Source organism: Lepisosteus oculatus, chromosome 20 (assembly GCF_040954835.1).
Source record: "Lepisosteus oculatus isolate fLepOcu1 chromosome 20, fLepOcu1.hap2, whole genome shotgun sequence".
In the NCBI taxonomy this organism is placed as follows: Eukaryota; Metazoa; Chordata; class Actinopteri; order Semionotiformes; family Lepisosteidae; genus Lepisosteus; species Lepisosteus oculatus.
Genome location: NC_090715.1, coordinates 10,362,565 through 10,381,923, shown reverse-complemented (window position 1 = coordinate 10,381,923; position 19,359 = coordinate 10,362,565). Strand labels below are relative to the sequence as shown.

Below are 19,359 nucleotides of genomic sequence, written 5' to 3'. Positions count from 1 at the left end.
GCAACTTGCATGAAAAAGAACTTGCGATCGGCTGTTAAATCTCCAAAATTAGGGAATAATCAACCCTCGCAGTGAATAAGAAAAATATTTAAAAACCTTCTGTTAGTATTAAAACTGAAAAAAAATGAATCGGAGAGAGAGAGAAAAACCCAAAGTTGAAACTTACAATTTTTTTGCAGCCGCTTTGTGATCTTCGCTTTTTAATCCAGTATAGAGACGGTTTGGCTAAAGATCCCATCAAGGCAGTCCCTTTTGGTCAGTTTGCATTTAGAATGGTAAAAGAAAGATCATTGTTGTTGAGGAGTGTAAAAAAAAGAAGTATTAGTTGTAAAGGGTATATAAAAATAATTTGGATGCAAAGCAGGCGATGTGTCTTGTGTTAGAGGGAGAGAGGAAGAGGTGAAAGTGAGATCTGGTGATTGAAAAGAAAAAAAACTCTTTGGATCTTTATTCCTGCTAATTAGTTTCCTGCAAAAAATGGCTGTGATTAATTCAGTGCGCATGTGCTTCATTACACAGGCACGACGGGAAGGGCTAATTAGCCACCTTCTGGATCAATAAGATTCAGCAAAGGAGAGAGCGAGGGAGAGAGAGAGGGAGAGGGAGGGAGGGAGGAAAGAGGGAGGGAGGGATGGATAGATAGAGGGAAAAAAGAGGAAAGTGATGATCACGGATTGAAAATAGGGAATTAGGAATAACAGAAAGTAAAACACACGGAGTTTGATTAAAAGAAAAACAGTGAAAGTTCATAGCCGTGTGGAATGGTGCAGAGAGAAGGAACGCTTTGCGGTCTGTTCACTCTTTCATTAAATATTTTCTTTTTAAGAAACTTTACCGATGTCACTGCGAGGGGACAGGAATGCAAAAGTGCGGCGTTTATATATAGTTTCGGGGAGTTCTACACATACTCTAAAATACACAATTTTGAATCGTTCATTAGAATTGAAAGATTTTAGGTGTAAAAAAACCTAGAAACAAACTTTTTGAAATAGGGTTCTGAAAATACCTACAAAAATTAGTATGTGCATATGTGTAATGTATGTATATGTTATATACATACAACACACAGCCTTAGCTTTAACACACATGTACGTAATTTAAAACGCACAGTGTTAGAAGATAGCTTATTACATATGCACTAACAAAAAACCCCAACCTAAAAAAAAAATTAATTGCCTTCGGGCAATTAACAGTAAGTTCTGATATTAGCATGGCAGAGACAAATTGTTGTTCACAAGTTTGTGTTGTAAAAGTATAAGGGTTTAGATGACAAAAACAATAACACACTCTTAATATCAACCCCATTATGTTTTACGATTTTGTAAAACGTTAAAGACTTGTTAAAATGATGCATTTAAAAAATCGTAACACAACGGCGTGTAAATAAATAGCTATTTAGAATAGTATTTTAAACACACTGCAACATATACAGACACGTGTGTAGTTATAGTACATAGTTATTCTCGATTTGAAGAGATAAAATGTGAGCGAAAAGATTTAAATTTTAGCTGATTGTAGGGATCAGAGAAAGTACAATCCTACACTACCGCGCTGAGATTTAACAAGACAAAAAGACTGTGGGTCCCAGGGTGGTTGTGAAGCGATGATAGGGAGAGGGGAGACCTGAGGGGATTTAAGATACTACGATGTACTGCTACAGAAAAGCGGTGCATAAATATACAGAATATTGTATTTCAATACGGAACGAAGAGGCATCGTGTCTGCTCCTTCTGAGTGTAGATTAGAGCCAGGTTTATATCGGCTATTCGAACTGCGGTAAGGTAAAGCATGAGCTTCCTAAACTTCCTGGTGTATATTTATAGTTAGTACATCCCCTCCGTAGTAATGTGTAAAGGAGCATTTTTATGGATAAAAACACACATATGTGTTTACGTGCGTAATTATAATGCTCTAAAAATGTGGTAGATAAACAGCTAATTATTTCCATATTGCAAATACAGCCTAAACCTGCATGCGACGATTTAAATCTAGACAAGATTTAAAGGAGCGCTTCTGATTTTACAGCCTTCATAAAATGAAATGGAAAAAAAATAATTTCTTGAAATTATAATCGTACCATATCCGAAAGCAACAACAACAAAAAATCGTCCGGTCAAAACCAAACCAAAGTATTGCACTCTTCGGTTGCGTGAAGACACGTTTCAATTTGCAAAGACAACATCTGCATTTAAGAACGACCACATTCAATGATATTTCATTTGTATTTCTGTCGCCCAAAATGTGCAATATATTTAATGAACTTTGGCGTGTTTGTTTTTTTTGGATAGTACAGGTGAATGTTTACTGAGGAATACGTTTGTTTTTCATCTGTATACGCTTATTTGTTTTTATTTTTACCTGTACTTAATGCAGTGCTATTTTTTTAAATTATCTTTTTAAAGTTATACAAACAAAAACCTCAGTCCTTGAAAGGGCTTCCCGCCGCTTTTTTTTAGATTATTCCCGATAAATGGTGTAACTTTCAAACGCCTGCGTTCAAAGGGGTGACATTTGATCAATAGTAACAACTGTAGTATAGATCGGCGAAGTACTCTACAGGTTTGTCCCCCCCTTCCCCTCCCCAAACAAAATGCCGTTTAAAAAGCTTGGTCTTCCCAAAAATGGAAAGATTATATTCTAGAACTCAACCTCTGTGTCCCAAGGTCCTTTGTCATGATAATTCCATTGTTGATTCCCAGTAAAGAAATGGACAAGTTCTCGCACTCTCTTCCTCGCAACACTTTTTCAACTAACTTGAGCTCCGAGGTGGCCTCAACACCACCTATATAATTATTTTCATTAATTATTCCATGAATTACATTTTTAAAAAATGTAAGCAACACTAATGCACACAGCTGCGACTTCCGAAGGAAATTGTTCAAAGAAATCGTAGGCAAAATGTGGAATTGAGAAAATCGTAATTGGGCAACAAAGGTAAACTTTAAGATCCAAAATGGTTAAGAAAATTAGGTTGTTTCACACAAGACGGGAACTGTTAGTGCTGCCTATACTCTGGTCTTTGTAACTGAAAAATTCAAGCGGATTTTAAAAACACATTTTCGCTCATGTAGCCAATGTAACTACTTACAGTAGAAGTTATCAAGGAGTCGTATACATCAGGATGAATTTATTTTGTACCCGATTACCTTAAAAACTTTTCTGTAGTAAATACATTTTCTCCTATTTATTTCAACATTAGGGGCTCGTCATATGAAATACGCAGATTAAACTAATTGGCATAAAGTGTGTATTTATAACAAAGTAAAGGCGTGTATTACATAATCTTAAAAACGTGCGCTTGTCTCCTGTCACACTCCATGGGAGAGGGCTGGAAAGCTAGCTGAATGAACTGCCTTCTTGTTTACATATAATTTAATCTCATCTCCTTTTCTTCTGTATATATACCTCCGTGCGTCGGACCACAACGAAATAAGTAATAACGATGAAGCGGAAGGACTTGAACTGATAAACTAACAAATATGACGTGCGTGTTTTAATCTCATCTTAATACGTGAAATGAAGACCGCAATAAGTTAAGACCAATAAACATGATATAATAATAATATGTGACCAAAAGATGGAATTAAAAATGTCAAAAAACGCCTTGACCAATTCGCTTGCATAGTACCTGTAAAATCTAAGCATGAGCACTGTTTATTTCTGTGTATGTGTTGCATAGATATCACTGAAACACACACACACACTCAAAATGATTTTAAGGCCGAATAAAACCACAGTTTACAAATCTACATCTTGCATAGTTGCATATCATCGATTTGTGATCTGTATTGTGTTTGTGTGTGCACGTGTGTAGTACAGTGTCTAATAATATGTGCGCCTCAAACAGATCATACTGTTTGGCTCCGTGAAAGGCAGACAGAGAGGATCTCCAGGATTTGCGATGTGTCTGCTCTCCTGGGAAGAGGAGATTGTAAAAATGAATGGCGAGAAAATAGAGTGCAAGTAGAGTTAGAGAGGCAGTGAGGTAATAAAGAGACCGGTGTGAGTGGGGCACGTAGAGAAACAGCTCAGGAGACCCTGACTCTAATAGTACACCCATACACTGTCTATAAGAATACAGATGGCACCCCACTTTTGACATCTTTAAATTTAAGGACTACTCGCCTTTGTCATCTGGTATATAAAAGCGCCCCCCCCCCCCCCCCAAAAAAAAATACATTTAAATAACAATGTCAGTAATTGAAAAGTTGTAATATTATTTGAAGAAGAGCGAACTGAAAACATTTTAAAACCACCTTTGTATTTGTTTTTGCAATGAAATCAGTTTGAAGTGGAATGCATCTTCAAAGCACGCACTGGATCCGGGGTTCGTACCCTCTCAAACAGAAATATGCGGGCGCACGTACATATTATTGACACAAAACGCCATTCGAAGACAAAATTAAAACCCTGTAATAATGGGCAACGAATAAAATAATTTGGGGGATCTGAAAACCCCAGAGCCACCAGAATTTTAGAAAGGGACGCAGGGAACCGAAATTGACCAACAGGCTATTTTACCGGCAGAACGCGAGGGAATAAAGAGCAATCTAAAACTAACCCCAGACGAAATGTATTTCATACACCTAAGGGAAAATAATCGCTACAAACAGAAAATAAACCGCTGATTTTGCTACTGGAGCATACACTAAATGTTGTGCGTTTATTTATCGTAAAAGCAAAGTCAATGCTGAAATGGTGGTGTTCAAGAAGTGCTGCGCACGGGACGCAGTACCACATATACAGGTTCAAAGACCGTCCCTGGCGGATTTAATATGGCCAAGAATTTAATTGTAAACCGCGAAATGTCCAGACCCAGGTAAGCCAGTGTATTCTCTCTCACACACACACACGCACGCAGCCCCGTTATTTTGTCTGTGCCTCATGCACCGCGCGTGCCATCCCAGAATAACAATAATAAAACACACAGCCGAGCACTGGGAGGAAATGAGTGCGGGGCGAGAGCGTTTAAAGATAAAAGCCGCAGTCTGCTTTTGTCTCGCAACTTTATAAAGGGATAATGATCGTTTTAGTTCTGAGGATTTAGGGATTTTATTATATTAATATAGGGGGCACGCAACTCCACAGTGGTCTCACTTAAAATAAACACAAAGGAGCAAGACTTGGACCAGGCCAAAAACAACAAGAAAGAGAAAACGGACACGATATCTTGTCAGTCCGATTCTTCAACGCCGCTGTACAGCTTAACAGGTGTTCGCTTAGCTTGTGTAACAGTCATATTATCAAATTAATTTTCCACCTTGGGAAGTGGGCATTTCAGTACTGAATCCTGAGGATTCAAACGACGAGGTCAGAGAGGTTGGCGGCTATCGCACTTGAGCGTGCTTCATTTTTGCTTTAAGGACTTAGAATTGGACAATACAAGGCTATTGGCCGTGGTTGGAGATGATGGGACAGAATAGTTTGCGCCCATGCTCCCAGGTGCAATGGCAGCGCCCTCTTATGTTCACTGTGGCCACAGGGACCGACAAGTAGCACAGAAACCTGACGTCAGGCTACACCTCGGACCCGTGCAGTCTCCGTCTGATGATTCAGGCGCGTCAGCGCGGTGAAAAGCAAAACCCCGGAAACTTGGCCAATTGTATTTGCATATATGCAAATAAACAAGTGAAATTTCATCGGGCCGGTTCTTCCGACTCGGCATCGTCGAATTTTTCAAAAGCACCTGGATTTCCTACTCAACTTCACCGTTCGGGTTAATAGAAAATCCATATTGCTTCCTCACATTATCTGCATATATGCAAATTCACGGAAAACCAATGTGGACGCGAAGAAATGTATCTTTAGCTGGCCGAAGATGTATATTTACCAGTACAAAATACACCATATAAGAACTGAGCGCGTTTATAAGTACTTTAAGAGAATATGCTTTAAGAAAATAGATCATGGTAAAGGTAGACGCTACTTTCGTTTCGTAAGCCTTTAATCTCATGGGAATTCAATCCATGAAACTTTAGAAACGATTCGGATGCGTTTCATAAAACTAACGAATGTAATACTATATTAAAGAGTTTCACATTATAATTACCAGAGTAATCAAATTAATTGAAACAATTTCAAATGCAAAACAACAATCAGAACAATTAATATCACAGTTCAGCTCTTCTGCAGCTGTGGAAAGCTGTGTGATATGTATTGAAACTTGATCGCTACGATGCTGCTCAAGATATTTTTTAATATTCAATAGCAATTTCTTGCTTCGCAATACCTTCCGATGCAGGTGAAATCTGTGATTTAAATACTGACTAGCCTCTGTAAGGAAGTTTTTTTTTCTTTGCACTTTTGTACCTCGAAAATCAGTTAGCACTAATGAATACCCACAGAATAATACTTTCAGCACACGGAAGGTATTTCATGTTGAACTATTAACCCCAAAATAACGCTATCAGAATTCGCCTCGTATTTGTAAACCAAGGAACATAATAAATATTTAATCTGATCATCTTGTGCCGTTTTTTCTAAATGATGCCTGTCTTCTTTAAGCGTATTAAGCTACATAAAATATCTGATTTAAAACGATATACAATGATGATGTAAAATCACAGTCTCTGATGTACGACGCATATCCTGATATCTCGGTCAAAACACCTCTTATTTATACAGCATGGGGCAAATAAAGTCACAACGAAAGCAAAACACTTTCCAAAAACGTTAATATATGCAAATCCAACGAAATCTTCACTATTATTATTGAAACTACTTGGCATTTGTAAGAATTAAGAAAGTAAAATATTTGACTCGCTCCGGGGATAGACGTTGAACTTAAAAAATACTTGATTTTATCACGTTTTTTTCTGTTCGGATAATCATCACTATTGTTGTCTGTTATTCAGGTTCACCATTAAGTACTTTTACTTAAAGTTAAAGACTGCGCAAATTCTCATCTTTCCTTTGTCACACGGGCGTCTGAAGAACTAATTAGATTATAAACTAACGTTTTCTCCAAAAAGCACAAATAATCTCAAATCATAAATTCGAACGTTTCACACTGCGAGAAAAGGAGACACTGTCAATTAATACGAAAATTAGTAGAGAGCATTTAATAGTTTATTGTTTGGATAACTTACGTTATTTCAATGAAGTCGGGAAGAAAATGCTAGTATTTAGTATATAGTAATATCAAGCAATGCGTTTGACTTGGACCCTAGAATTCACCGTAATTAAATTTAAACCATTGAGGAGCTAATTAACCTTCCACTCCAAGTACACTTTTCGATGTTCAATGTTTTTGTAGTAGTAAAGAACTTTTAGTTCTTTATCGTGAAAAAGAACTTGAATGATACTGTACTTTAATACTGTCGATTCTGTGCTGCATGAATTGTGCATGCTAATTCATAGGCATAATTTTAAAATTTACATTTTTGAAACTTGTAAAAGTGAATGATGAACAATGTATCTCCGAAATTAAACGCAATCATTTAGTTTTTTAGGCAAAAGTAAATATGTAAATAAAATAAGTAATTAGTGTACAGTCTTACTAAAATGTGCACGTAATGGGTTATTTTAGCGGAAGAGAGGAAAGATACACTGAACCATTAAGATGGATTTCTGTCATCTAAAATTTGTGACACTCAAAACTAAACATTGCTGTTATTATGCTGGGGAAAAAAACACAATTCACGCATATTTCTAAACTTTTCTTAACTAGCTGTTTCTGTAGATTTTATTTATTTAGATTTTGTAGATTTCTCATTTTTGCTCAATTTAATGTCAACAATTTTTAAAAAATGTTTTACAATTTACAGCATTCAAAATAAAATATTTTATTGGAAATAAGTGAATAGAATCCCGTGCCCGAATTCCTTGAAATGAGAATTGCTATAGTGCTTTAAACGTAAACTCCGTATAGCCCTTTTATCGGACACTCAGAAAGGTAATACTGACCATTTGTTCTCAATTTACTTGGTAAAATACAATTTAAAAAAGTGTGATGGGGTATTATCCTCTCGTTATTGGGTACAGCGGGGTAATTATCGGGTTTGCTCAAATGCTTTATGAATATTTTCAGCGCAGGAGTGAGAGAAAACCCGAAATTAATCGATACAATAAAAAACACTTCATAAGAAACGTAAAAAACATATTTCGACATCGGTTTACTTAATGCATGGTCTATGGTCTGTCTATCAGTCCATGTCATTCTTCATCACTTTCTCCACTTCAGAAGTATTATACTTTCAATGAATAAGCAAACGTATATAAGAAATCACAAAAATATAATGACATTTCTACGTCTGCATTTATTTCAGTATAAAATAAACAACCAAATAGTAAACTGGCGAGAGCTACCTTTATCTACACTTCTGCAAAATGAGTTTTTTTTCTCAGAATCTATTTAATGGCACATGTTGTGGATACCCCATTTACTTCAACCCCAAACCACTTTCGCCTGTTCTCTTCTCCTGTCCAGCCTTAATCACTACATTGCAAATGAATCCTGTCTTTCATTTTTAGAGAAAAAAAAAGAGGGGGACAGACTGTTGTTTAGAGCGAAGAACCTACAAAATCCTTCGGTATCTTAAAGGCTTCTTATTCTTTATGATATCTTCTAAAAAAAATCACAAGCGACACTTTTTAAGGAGTTGAAAATCAATGTTATCCAAGAAAACGGACCGACGGACAGCTATTGTGAAAAGGATAAGCAGTTCAAGCCCGAATAACAGTGCTACCTTCAAAGGGACTCGCAGAATTCAACCTTTGATGTCAGGTTACTTTTGCAACAATTTGGATTTATTTGTGAAATGTCCAAAAAACAGCAAGAATAAAACGCACATAAAGCAATGTCCAGCTCTGATCTGTGGAAATTTACATAATATACGATAAGACTTCTACTCTTCCTGACAAAATAAACTGTAGTGCGTAACTCGACATTTTTTATAAGGGCATGTCATAAATAATGCACAAACGGGCAACGAGTTTCTCTCCATGTGGCCTCTCTATGAAAGACACACCAGTGACATGTGTTTCTACTGCTGTCTAAAGCGGAAATCTGCCGGTCAGCTGTCCAAACTGACGCATCCAGACTGAAAATAGCCCTCCTGCCGTGGAGAGCAGGGGTCCAGCGCAAGCATGATTTCAAAGGACTCTCCTCATGTTTTATCCAGTGACCACATACCATTACAATATCAGCAATCAGTCTCAACGCCTAAATTAATCTCTCTGAAGTGAAACACCCGTTAATGCTGCACTTTTATATTCTATATTATTTGCTTAAAGTCGCCTGAAGATTTGTAAATCGTATCCGTAGGGGAACGGGACTCGATTCGAGCCCCCCCGCCCCCAGCAGCCCAAATTGCGAGCAGAAAGCAATTTATTGGAGATGCTGCTCAGGAAAACCCCTTCATCGCACAGCAATGAAAGTTGACAGGTGGAGGCGGCCACGGAAGGGCAGCAGGAATGTAGGACTACTGCCAAGGGTCAGCGCAGAGGACGCCGTAGCCCACGGCTCTCGGCGGTATTCTATTAACTGGTTTACATGACTGGATTATAAGTCCAGCTTTGGCCATAAAATGGTTACATTCGCAAGAAAACAACAACTGGGTTCAGCACTTTAACATGGAATCACAAAGCACAAGGCAGTTATTGTTCTCATCATCATCATGATCATCATCATCAGCATCATCATCATCTTCCTTCTTATTATTAGCAGCAAATTAAGCCCTGCTTAACGGTTTTCCAATCATGCACCATAACAGCTAGATTTGCAGGCTGGTTTTGCAAGAACTGTAAAGGTCCACCAGACCACAGTATTCACAAAGCAAACCACTTCATTTAAAATGATATTGTAAAAATGAAAATAAGACTCCAAATCTTTTAGTTAAAGGTTGCTAGGATTCAAGAATGATACTATGTATTCTTGTGCCTGTATTGATATTTGGAATGCAAATTAAATAAAAAAGAACACATTATTTCCTACTAAATTATTATTTAATTAATGTATATATTCCTAACACACACATAACTGGGGCATACCCAATGTAATCAGCACAAAACTTAAACTATTTTAAAAGCCTGTATTATTACAGAACCTCGTTTATAACTGACTGGTTTTCACATTGTATCATATCTGTATATTTGTGTGCGTCTACACATATATTGCTTCAGGGTTGTATTGTGTTTTTAAAAGGATATATTAAAACAATTGAAAATATGAATTTTAAGTTAGAACATTGAAAATATATCCCAGAAAGCTTTTTTCCCCAAAATTGTAATATGCATATTGAATATAATTGTAGCACAGATCAGAAGGAACTATTTCTCTAAAAAGTCTGTTTTCATGCTCCAGCTTGCTAGACTTCCAAAGGCCAGGATTGACTATTGTCTCACACTACTACAAACTGTGAAGTGCAGTACTACTTTAATATTTTTAAGATGGAATATACAGTTTACGCATTTCTTCCTTTGCACTGAGAGCTCTGCTTTTTACATCAGCCTTTAGAAATAGCAGACAAAACTAATTCTTAAAAACTGGCGCATGGAGTATTCTTTTGTGTGTGTGTGAAGACATGCCATTTTATCTTTGCCTCATGCAACACACTTACCATCATGGCATAACAATAAAACACAGCTGTACATTTGGACAGGATTGCTTTTTGTGCATAAGAATATGTACAATGAAAACCCACAAGGTTAAGAAATGCACTACATTAACATAACACAACGATACATACACATTGCCATTGAGGTCTGTACTGAAATTGAGTGTATGAAAGTTATCTACCACAAATTTATTACAAACAAAAAAGTAAATAACATTCTAACATTTCCTTTTTTTAGGTAGTGGTATAAGGAGACTGAATTATGGTCAGTGGGATGAATGTTGCAACAGAGAAGAACTTATTTATTTTAGAAATGATCTGGACAGAAAAAGAACCAATGAATTTTGCCTTTCTACACACTAAATTGTTTTGATTTCCAGAACAATCAAGCAATGATGTATTGTACTGAAAGTTTGGATCAATGGGAATAACTGTTACAGCCAATCTAAAAACTGAATTTATTTTTTTAGAAGAGTGCATTATGTTTGGGGAAAGAATTACTGAATGTGAACAAGAGTAATTGTTACTGTTAACGGTAAACAATTCACAACGGTATCACTTCAATATTGCTAGTGATGAGTTCTGTGCAGTAATTTCCATCACAGAATCCTTAGTAAAATTACTCATGTAATAAATGAGCAAATACCAAAGAGAAGCTTGTTGAAGAATCTATAGTATTTAAAAACAATCGCCATGCAAGTCACCCAATTAGATTAACAAACAGAAACAGGTTGCTGTTTCTTCACTGACATATAATTGCACTCATGCCTTAGAGCTTGGCTATCTCCATTAAGCAAAATAATGTTTTTTTCACCTATAGCCTTTGAGTCACAAACTGCTCACAGATTTCCTTTCCTCGATCAGTCTTTTGGTTGTGAACCTCCCGCATAGAGGATGCACTTTGAGCAAGAAAAAATCATGACACTAATATTTTTCACATCTTGTTCACAAGATACAGTTCTATCTTGTAATTTTATTTTTAAAACATTTTTGTCTCTACTGCACTGTTGCAATCTTTTGCATCACATTTGTTTTTTATTACTCATAAATGGGGCTTAGAAGGCTAGGCCCATGTAGTGATATATACTGTAGATAACTGAACATACAACTTTCTGTCCCCTCTATACCATTTGTGTATATATATTTTATTTAACCAGCAGGTAATGCCTTGCATATCTTTCTAAAATGTGTTTGTGTTTGAATCCAAACAACAGCAATATGTAACTATGATTTGACAGCATCGCAATTAGCTCCTCATTGCTTATACTCCAAACCACACTGAATTATGAATAGAGAAATTAATCCATTTCACTTGAGCATATATGGGTTTAACTACTGGAATTAAACCCGCAACAGCATCTTGTCTTTAATGTAATGGAAGCTCCACATTGAAGTTCATTGCACTTTCACAGTACAATAGCATACCTCTTTGACCATTTTTTTCCATCTTTACTTTATTGTTCATTAAATTTTCCTTTTCATTTGGATTTCCTCGGCATCATAAATTTAATCACATTTCTGTACTTATTTATTTTCTTATATTGTTCAATACAGGTTTTAGGTCAATTGTGTCAATCTCTAGATATGTCAGGTGCAGTAGTATCAGTCCTTTACTTTCATATTATTGAAATGTGAATTCTATTTGAGACATGTTGCAGAGAGCTCTTAAATATTTTCATTTGGATTATTTTAGCAGAATATTTCATTAATTCATTCAAACAGTCTTTAATAATGCCTGTTGTTGGTTTTTCATTGTCTGTAGATTTATACACATTGCACATTCCAAGTATTTCTTAAAAACTATTTTTCTTAAAGAAAGAGAAATAGAGATTTTTAAGATTTAAGAAAAAAATGTATTTATTAAGTGTCTTAAATCTGGGTTTAAGTTTACTATTGACCAAAATAACCTCCCAAAAAATTAAATTCTACTTTGAATTGGTCACACTTATTACTTTGAATTCTACTATTGGGGGTGCTTTGTTTTTCTAAAATTTGAAAAGCATCACACACAGTAGTCCAGGAAGATTTAGCAACATGAAATGCGGTGATACCCTAAAGAAAGCAACATGGCTCTGAAAGAAATACACAGATCATTGTCAGCCGATCAGCAGTGTGTGATGGTTGTACCCACTAACAAGATCTATCAGTTCTTCTAAAGTGTGGTTTGGAAAGCACTGTTTGGCAGCAACCTGTTTCTGCGAAGCATTCAGCACCCAAACATCTCTGTGTGGGCGTGATAGCATAATTATTATAGTGATTGACTGAAAGTCCCTGCCCACACTGACAAGCACTTCACTTCTCGTATACGACTCCAGAAACAGTCGTGCGGACAACCGACGTTCTCATTGCCCACAGCCTTAATGCAGGCTACCGCAAGAGAAAGCTCAACCGTGCCTTTTCCTGCGGTTTTAGTGACCCGTGTCACACACAGACGCACGTGCTGGATTCTAGCACTGGGGTTTTATCAAGAGCAGAGCAGGATAAAGAGATCCAGCCCTTTCGGTAGCCTATAGCCCGAGGGGTCAGGAAGAGTCTGGGTAGCATGAATGGTGGGAGGCATGCCTAGAGACCCATGGCCCAATAAAAAAAGCGATTAGGGAGTCCATTCCTCAGCTAGGTGTGAGCTTGTTAGAGTAATTAACAGGAGAGGCGTTTACTTCTGCAGTACATTAACACCACAGGAGGTAGTTTTAACACCTGCCAAGGCAATGTGTCCACCCCCCACCTGCCTTGAGAAAGATTCAGTGACTTCCTCTGACAGTACTGAAGTCTTTGTTGGGCTACTTTCATTAGCAACCTTAATTGAAACACCCAATTAGAATATCCACTTAAGAGGAGGTCAATTCCAGATCTTGAACAGAAGACTTGTCCTTCATTTGAGCTGGATTCAGCAGCCCTGTTACAAATTCTAGTCTGAGTAACTATGCCTGAAGCCCAACAATATGTCCTAGACTGAAACCCAGATTTTGTCTCTGCAGTAGAACTCAATGGCAATAGTTCAATAAGTCCGCATCTTCTACAGGGCTCTCAGTCACAGTATACATGGATGCATACAATCTGAATGATAGATACACAAGTTGACCAAATATATTGCATGTATTGTTCAACAAGTGTAGTGCAAGAAACCTACTGAGCTCCACAAGGCTGAAGTACTTTATTTTTAAAAATGCAATTCTTCTTCTTTATTTCAGCAATACTTGTGTATTGCATTCTACTTTGTGTAGAACGCCATACTTAGACAATGATCTATCTCATTCAACATGTTCTTGTATGTCACACGGACTTGTTATCAGTCTGGACCCTTTTGAAATAAGAATATACAACATAAATGCATTATATGTTTATATGATAAAGTCCGTGCAATATACATGTATACCAAGGAATCTGCCTCATATTAAATCAGATGCAGATTATGTACAAATGTATATCTCTTATAAACACATGCCTGCTTTTTTTTCAGTTTCTTGCATATGATCTGGTCAGGCAGCATCCAATTACATATGTCTTTCATGTATGAAATTATGCATTTCTTTTGCAGGAGGGCAAAGACAGCTGGCACAAAGAGAACAGATCCAACTACAGTAGAGTGCATCCCACATGCAGAATAGGCAGTGGTGTCTGAGCCTTGGGCTAGCCAAACACCATTAGCAGACAAGGGGGCTTCTCTGTCCTGTCGGCATTTGGCACTGTCGACTTCTGTCGCATTATCTTTGTCCTATTGTGAACCAGCTGACCCTTCAGGGGCTGTAATGTGCTTCTGTGAAATAAATTTCAACTCACGTCCTTAATTAGTTCCCAAAAAGATGGATATTGTTCCTTTTAATGCTTTGAAGTGTTTTCTTTTTAAAGCCCACAGTCCTTTAAAATACATATTAGAAAATGAAAATAAAAGAGATCTTTATGTATGTTTTATTTTTTTCACAAATGATGGTTACCCGCTGTGTTCCTGTAATATGCAGTGACCTAAATTTTATAAAATTACTTTGAACTTTTCAAACAAAGACCACAAATGCCATGGAGCACTGCAGATAGTGCGCTTCCCCTGGAATTTCTCTTCTTTATCATACATGGTTTTTTATTTGCCTAATTCTATAAACACCACTTACTTTCAATCAGGCTTATTTAGGGACCAGCAAATAACCTCATTCTCAACAGCCACAGTCCCAGCATGTTCTGAGCTTTATCTTATTGGGGAAAACGGTCTTGTTAACCTCTTGTGTTTGCTAATGCCTTCTATCTAAACTCCCCATTGCTGTTTCTATCTTACACAAAAACAGCCTGCCACTGACTTGTGTATTCTTTGAGGTAAGTAAACAGCATTGCTGGGCTAACCTCTCCTTCATAATTATTTTGGATTGGTTTTCTGATTAAAAAAGAACTGTAACAGTCGGCCAGGGCAGGAAATGTACAGTATATATAAGAATCAACATGCGTTTATAACTCTAATAAAGAGAGTGAATTGAATATATACTTTATAATTTCACTGCTTGAAGGGACAGAGGCGCTACAAAGAAATCTACAGAACCTGTAAAAGAAATGTTAGGAAATAACTTGAAATAAAAAAATGGTTTTCTGATGTCTGTTACTTGTGAGATCTGTGATGAACCCATGTTATTTCTATAGTATACTGTATAAATCTTCAATGATTGATTCAAACTAAAATTGAAATTAAAAGGGAATAATGTTACAACTAGAAATCCAAAGCCCTTGTGGCAGATATGTAACTAGAAGCAATCTAAAATTGTTCAGAAAATATGAAAGTGGGTCATCTTTTCATTAATCGCCCAAAAACTGCCACCAAATACATTCCTTGTATGTAAAAACACCTTGTCATGTTGTGGAAGACCAACACTCAACAAAGCAACCATGAGCACTAATACACTCCATTCCAGCCCTCCAGCTGTGTCACTGCATACCCAAATAATGACTACTGAATCTCTAGTCACCATGTCACTCTGCACCCTGACATTTACAAACAAGCATTAAAACCACACCATTCTCAGCTTCCTAGCGCTGTTTCTGTTACCTTAATAACGACTAAAAATGACATTTTAGCTCTGGTGTAATGATGGTTTCCACCTTAATTACCTGTAAAACACTCTATTCTCAGTTCCACTGCACTGTCACCACTCTCCTTAACAATGAGCCAAAAAAAGCCCTATTTTCTCACCAGTCTACCACTGACAACATGCATGAGAAACTCTCCGTTCTGGGCTCTCTGAAGCACAGTCACCCCTCATCTCAATAAATATGAAAACAAGTTAACTTCAGCCTTCCTGAACCGCTGTAGTACAATGAATCACCATGTTACCTTGGTGCTATCAGTAAAGCACCAGGTGAGTACACGCATGGCTTGCAAATATTAAGTCAATTTGAATCGGGTCTTCAAAGGGGCTGGCAAGTTGAAAAGAAAAAAATTCGTAAGCCCTTTGTTCTTGATTTGCAGTACCTCCCACAGTCTACAGTGGCATGGGAGAGCCTTTTCGTACAAAGCAGAAAGAAAGAAGAAGGCAAAGACGAGCCGTTCTGTAGTTCAGTGATCTACCAGCACCATAAAAACACAGCAAGCCCTTAAATTGAAAAAGCAAATGAGGACATGATAAAGGCTGTGCCCAAGAAAGTGGCACAAAGCACTATAATGTACAAGTAGTTCTTACTTTAGTGTTAGGGCATTCTCAAAGCAACTGATGACACTGGCTAATTCATCTTGGTTTGGGGCAATGCAGGGGTTAAGAGCCCAGAGATGTGGGGGCAGAGAGAGCAGTAGGAGGACTTCACAGACATCCGCAGTCTTACCTGATGGGGTCTTGTCGAGCTGCCACTGAGCAGAAAGCCCTTCTGTTCGTGTCTTCTTTTCAAGTGTCTGTTTGATGCCAGGGACAGAAAGGTTGCACCCTCAAAGTCTCAGCAGGCTGGGGAGACCGCCCCAGGAGGCCAAAGGGTTTTTCTAATGTTCCGACGTTCGTCTTTTTATGAAAAAACAAATAAATAAGTAAAGGCTTTTCAGATCCGCCTCCTCGCCGCCATGAAAGATTGCGCCCGCGTGCTCTTTGTTGTATTCCCCAGGTTTAAGAGTATTTCTCGGGTCTCCGAAGCAAAAAGGCCCAGGTGAGGAAGAGAAAGCCAATAGGGTGGCAGTCTGTCAGGTCACATGAGCAGTGTCTGCTGAGCAGGGCCGACAGCGCCACCTAGGAAAACAGCAAGAAAGAAGCAATGAAGTGAGGAAAACTAGCAGCAACACCTTAAAGCTTATACACATATGTCACAGACTGTCGAGGGCTGACATTAGTCTCAGAGCCTGTGCATAGATTGCTTCTTGAGGAGCTTGCCATGTAGCTCTTAATTTACTATCACAGTCAAGTTCTTTTTACAAATTTCATTCCTGGTGGACTTTGTTTGTGACAAATCAGGTACAAACTTTATACAGCAACAAAAAAAAAAGTAAGAAACTTACGACTCCAGCGGTAAGAGTATGACATTCTTTTTTAAAGCTTCACCAGAATCTTGTCATTATACGAAGATGAAGCGCGTAATCACTATGTCTAATCTCCCCTTCTTGTGTGATTGGACTTTTTTGTATGTTTCTTTATTGGTTTCACAAACTCTTGTTTCTCTGTGAGCAGCAGAAGAAAATTCCCGCAATGTGCAAACATCTGTGTCTTGAAAAAGATCCCTGATATAGAACAATGTCACCTACATCACACACATTTCCTTAAATACCATTGATTGTCACAGAAATTTGAATACCACATGGGTCTATATATTAACTCAGATTCATTCGCTCATTGTAGACTACAGTCTTGACAGCTCTCGAGGAGCACCGCTGCAGTTAGTAAATAAGGGGCTGAATAGTAGACAGGCTATGATTTTCCTGCGGTCCCATTGGAGCCCTTTTTATTTGGCAACATTTTTATGATTATTTTTACCTCTGTGGTTAGAGCAGAGTTAAAGCTGGGGTTTAATTGTTCCCTAGGGCACTTATTAACTTGTTGATGAGGAGCTCCAGGGAGCAGCACTTATAACTGCAACAAAAACAACCAACCTGGTACCTTGGCAGAGATACAGACTGGGTGGGGTTTAGCCAGGCACGCACCACCCCTCACCAAGATCTCAGTGGAAGGGGGTCAGAGGGTCTGCGTACCCTCTGAGGTTTATTTTACATGTTTGTCAAGTCAATCTGAGTCATATCTGCACTGGAAGAGTATTTACAGAGTGTGTTGCGCTAGCACCTAATGATTAAAACAGTCCTGCTTTTCAATGTCCTAATCAGTGCACCAAAAGATGAACGATTCTGTTCTACAGCACGGTTTGTCCCTGTTTTACAGCTTTAGAAAAAAAAATGAAGCTGTCTGTTTTGGAAAATCTAATATTTTTATTTAATTTCCTTTCAGTGTGTCAAATGCATACATCAATGCCAACGCAAGTTTATTATAGTTGCGGGGGTCTGGATCAAGCCAGCGAGCCATGCAGTTGATGCCCATACCCTGGGTTCTTACAAGAATAGGCTACCTGAGATCCTTGCATCAGTTAACTGCAAGCCATCAAACAAGTTAATATGGGCTGAATGGCTTCACCATGTTAACGCAACCTGTAGTGGAAAAGTAAAACATACAGAAACTCGGTGTGACAAAATGCAAACGTAGTAGTTTAGGGAACAGCAAACAAGCCTAATTAACTTACAGACTGAACGAGGTTTACAAAATGCTTCTAAGAAGTCTAAATCTATGCAACGTTCATGTGGCATGTGTCTGTTTTTATACTGAGGGAAAAGCATTGTGGTCTCTGTAAATGCTGTCCATACAGTTCCAAGAGAGCTGTGTGAGTAGGTCGCACAGTTAAGACTGACACCTTCCTTCCGCTGCTCCATTTCCTGATCTCCCGCCCCTGCCTGAGCGCTCAGGCCGACTGGCCGGCCAACCTGTGGGAGCGCAGGACCTGATCAATAGTCTGCCCTGCAGCTGCGGCACAGCTGCAGGCCATTCCTGAGCTGGGGTATTGATCAAGGGTGGCTCAGCTGCCAATAGTAATGTGTTGAAAGTGACAAGAGGGAAAGACAAAACAGAGGCACAGAAAGGGGAAATCTGTATTGCCGGTGGCAGCCTTAAAGCAGATTGCAGATAAAAGTCAATTCCACTTAAACCAAATCACTGACAACTAAATAGTTAGTGGACAGAAGAATGCAGGGGTCTCAGATGGTGGAGCTGCCTGGCTGCATGCCTTGGTTCCATTCCCTACCTCACTCCATCTGCACTAGGGAATGGAGCCACAAGCAGCCTGTTGCCAGTGTCACTTACAGCAACAGGCGACAGGTGTCTTACAGGAGACACGAGGTGTAAAGGACAAGGCTCCTCATAAACAACAAGCACTTCAAAGTAAAGAGGCAGTGGAGTAAAACTGATCAAAGGTCATACGGCCTGCCCCTTCAGTAAGCATGGTAAGCAGGGTCCATCAAAACACCTCAATTAACGGAGCTCACTTTCTGCTCTCTCTGTAGGCTCCTGTGATTTCAGCTTAAAAATGATGGTGATGTCAGAGAGGTAGCTGGTCGTTTAAAGTTCATGGCCGGCATTATTTGTGAAGACTTAGTTGCAAATAACCTGCCACCAAGCCTCTACGATCCCAGTGGGAGAGCTGCACTCACCCTGGGAGTATTTCTGGCTGAGGAATGCCTCTGTGAGTCCTGCTCTTTCCAGAAAGCCAGAGTACTTTCTCACGCCTGCCTGAGACACTCCCAGACTGCACTGCTAATTCCTCACCAGCATTTCTTACAGGATACCATTACATAGAGGCCATGAGTGCATAG

The 19,359-nt window shown here is 38.4% G+C and overlaps 1 protein-coding gene across 8 annotated transcripts in view; it reads right to left on the bottom strand.

Annotated features, from left to right (window-relative positions):
- The window catches only part of zfhx3b (zinc finger homeobox 3b), a 250,260-nt gene that overhangs the window by 177,141 nt on the left and 53,760 nt on the right, over window positions 1–19,359 (bottom strand). For 4 of the 8 annotated variants that reach the window (XM_015368065.2, XM_015368066.2, XM_006641207.3 and 1 more), the window contains exon 1: window positions 167–594. The gene's annotated coding sequence lies outside the window, so the exon portion shown is untranslated. Of the gene's footprint in view, window positions 1–166; window positions 595–16,352; window positions 16,745–19,359 lie in introns of those variants that run through there. The other 4 variants (XM_015368067.2, XM_069181396.1, XM_015368057.2 and 1 more) reach the window with 3 other exon arrangements.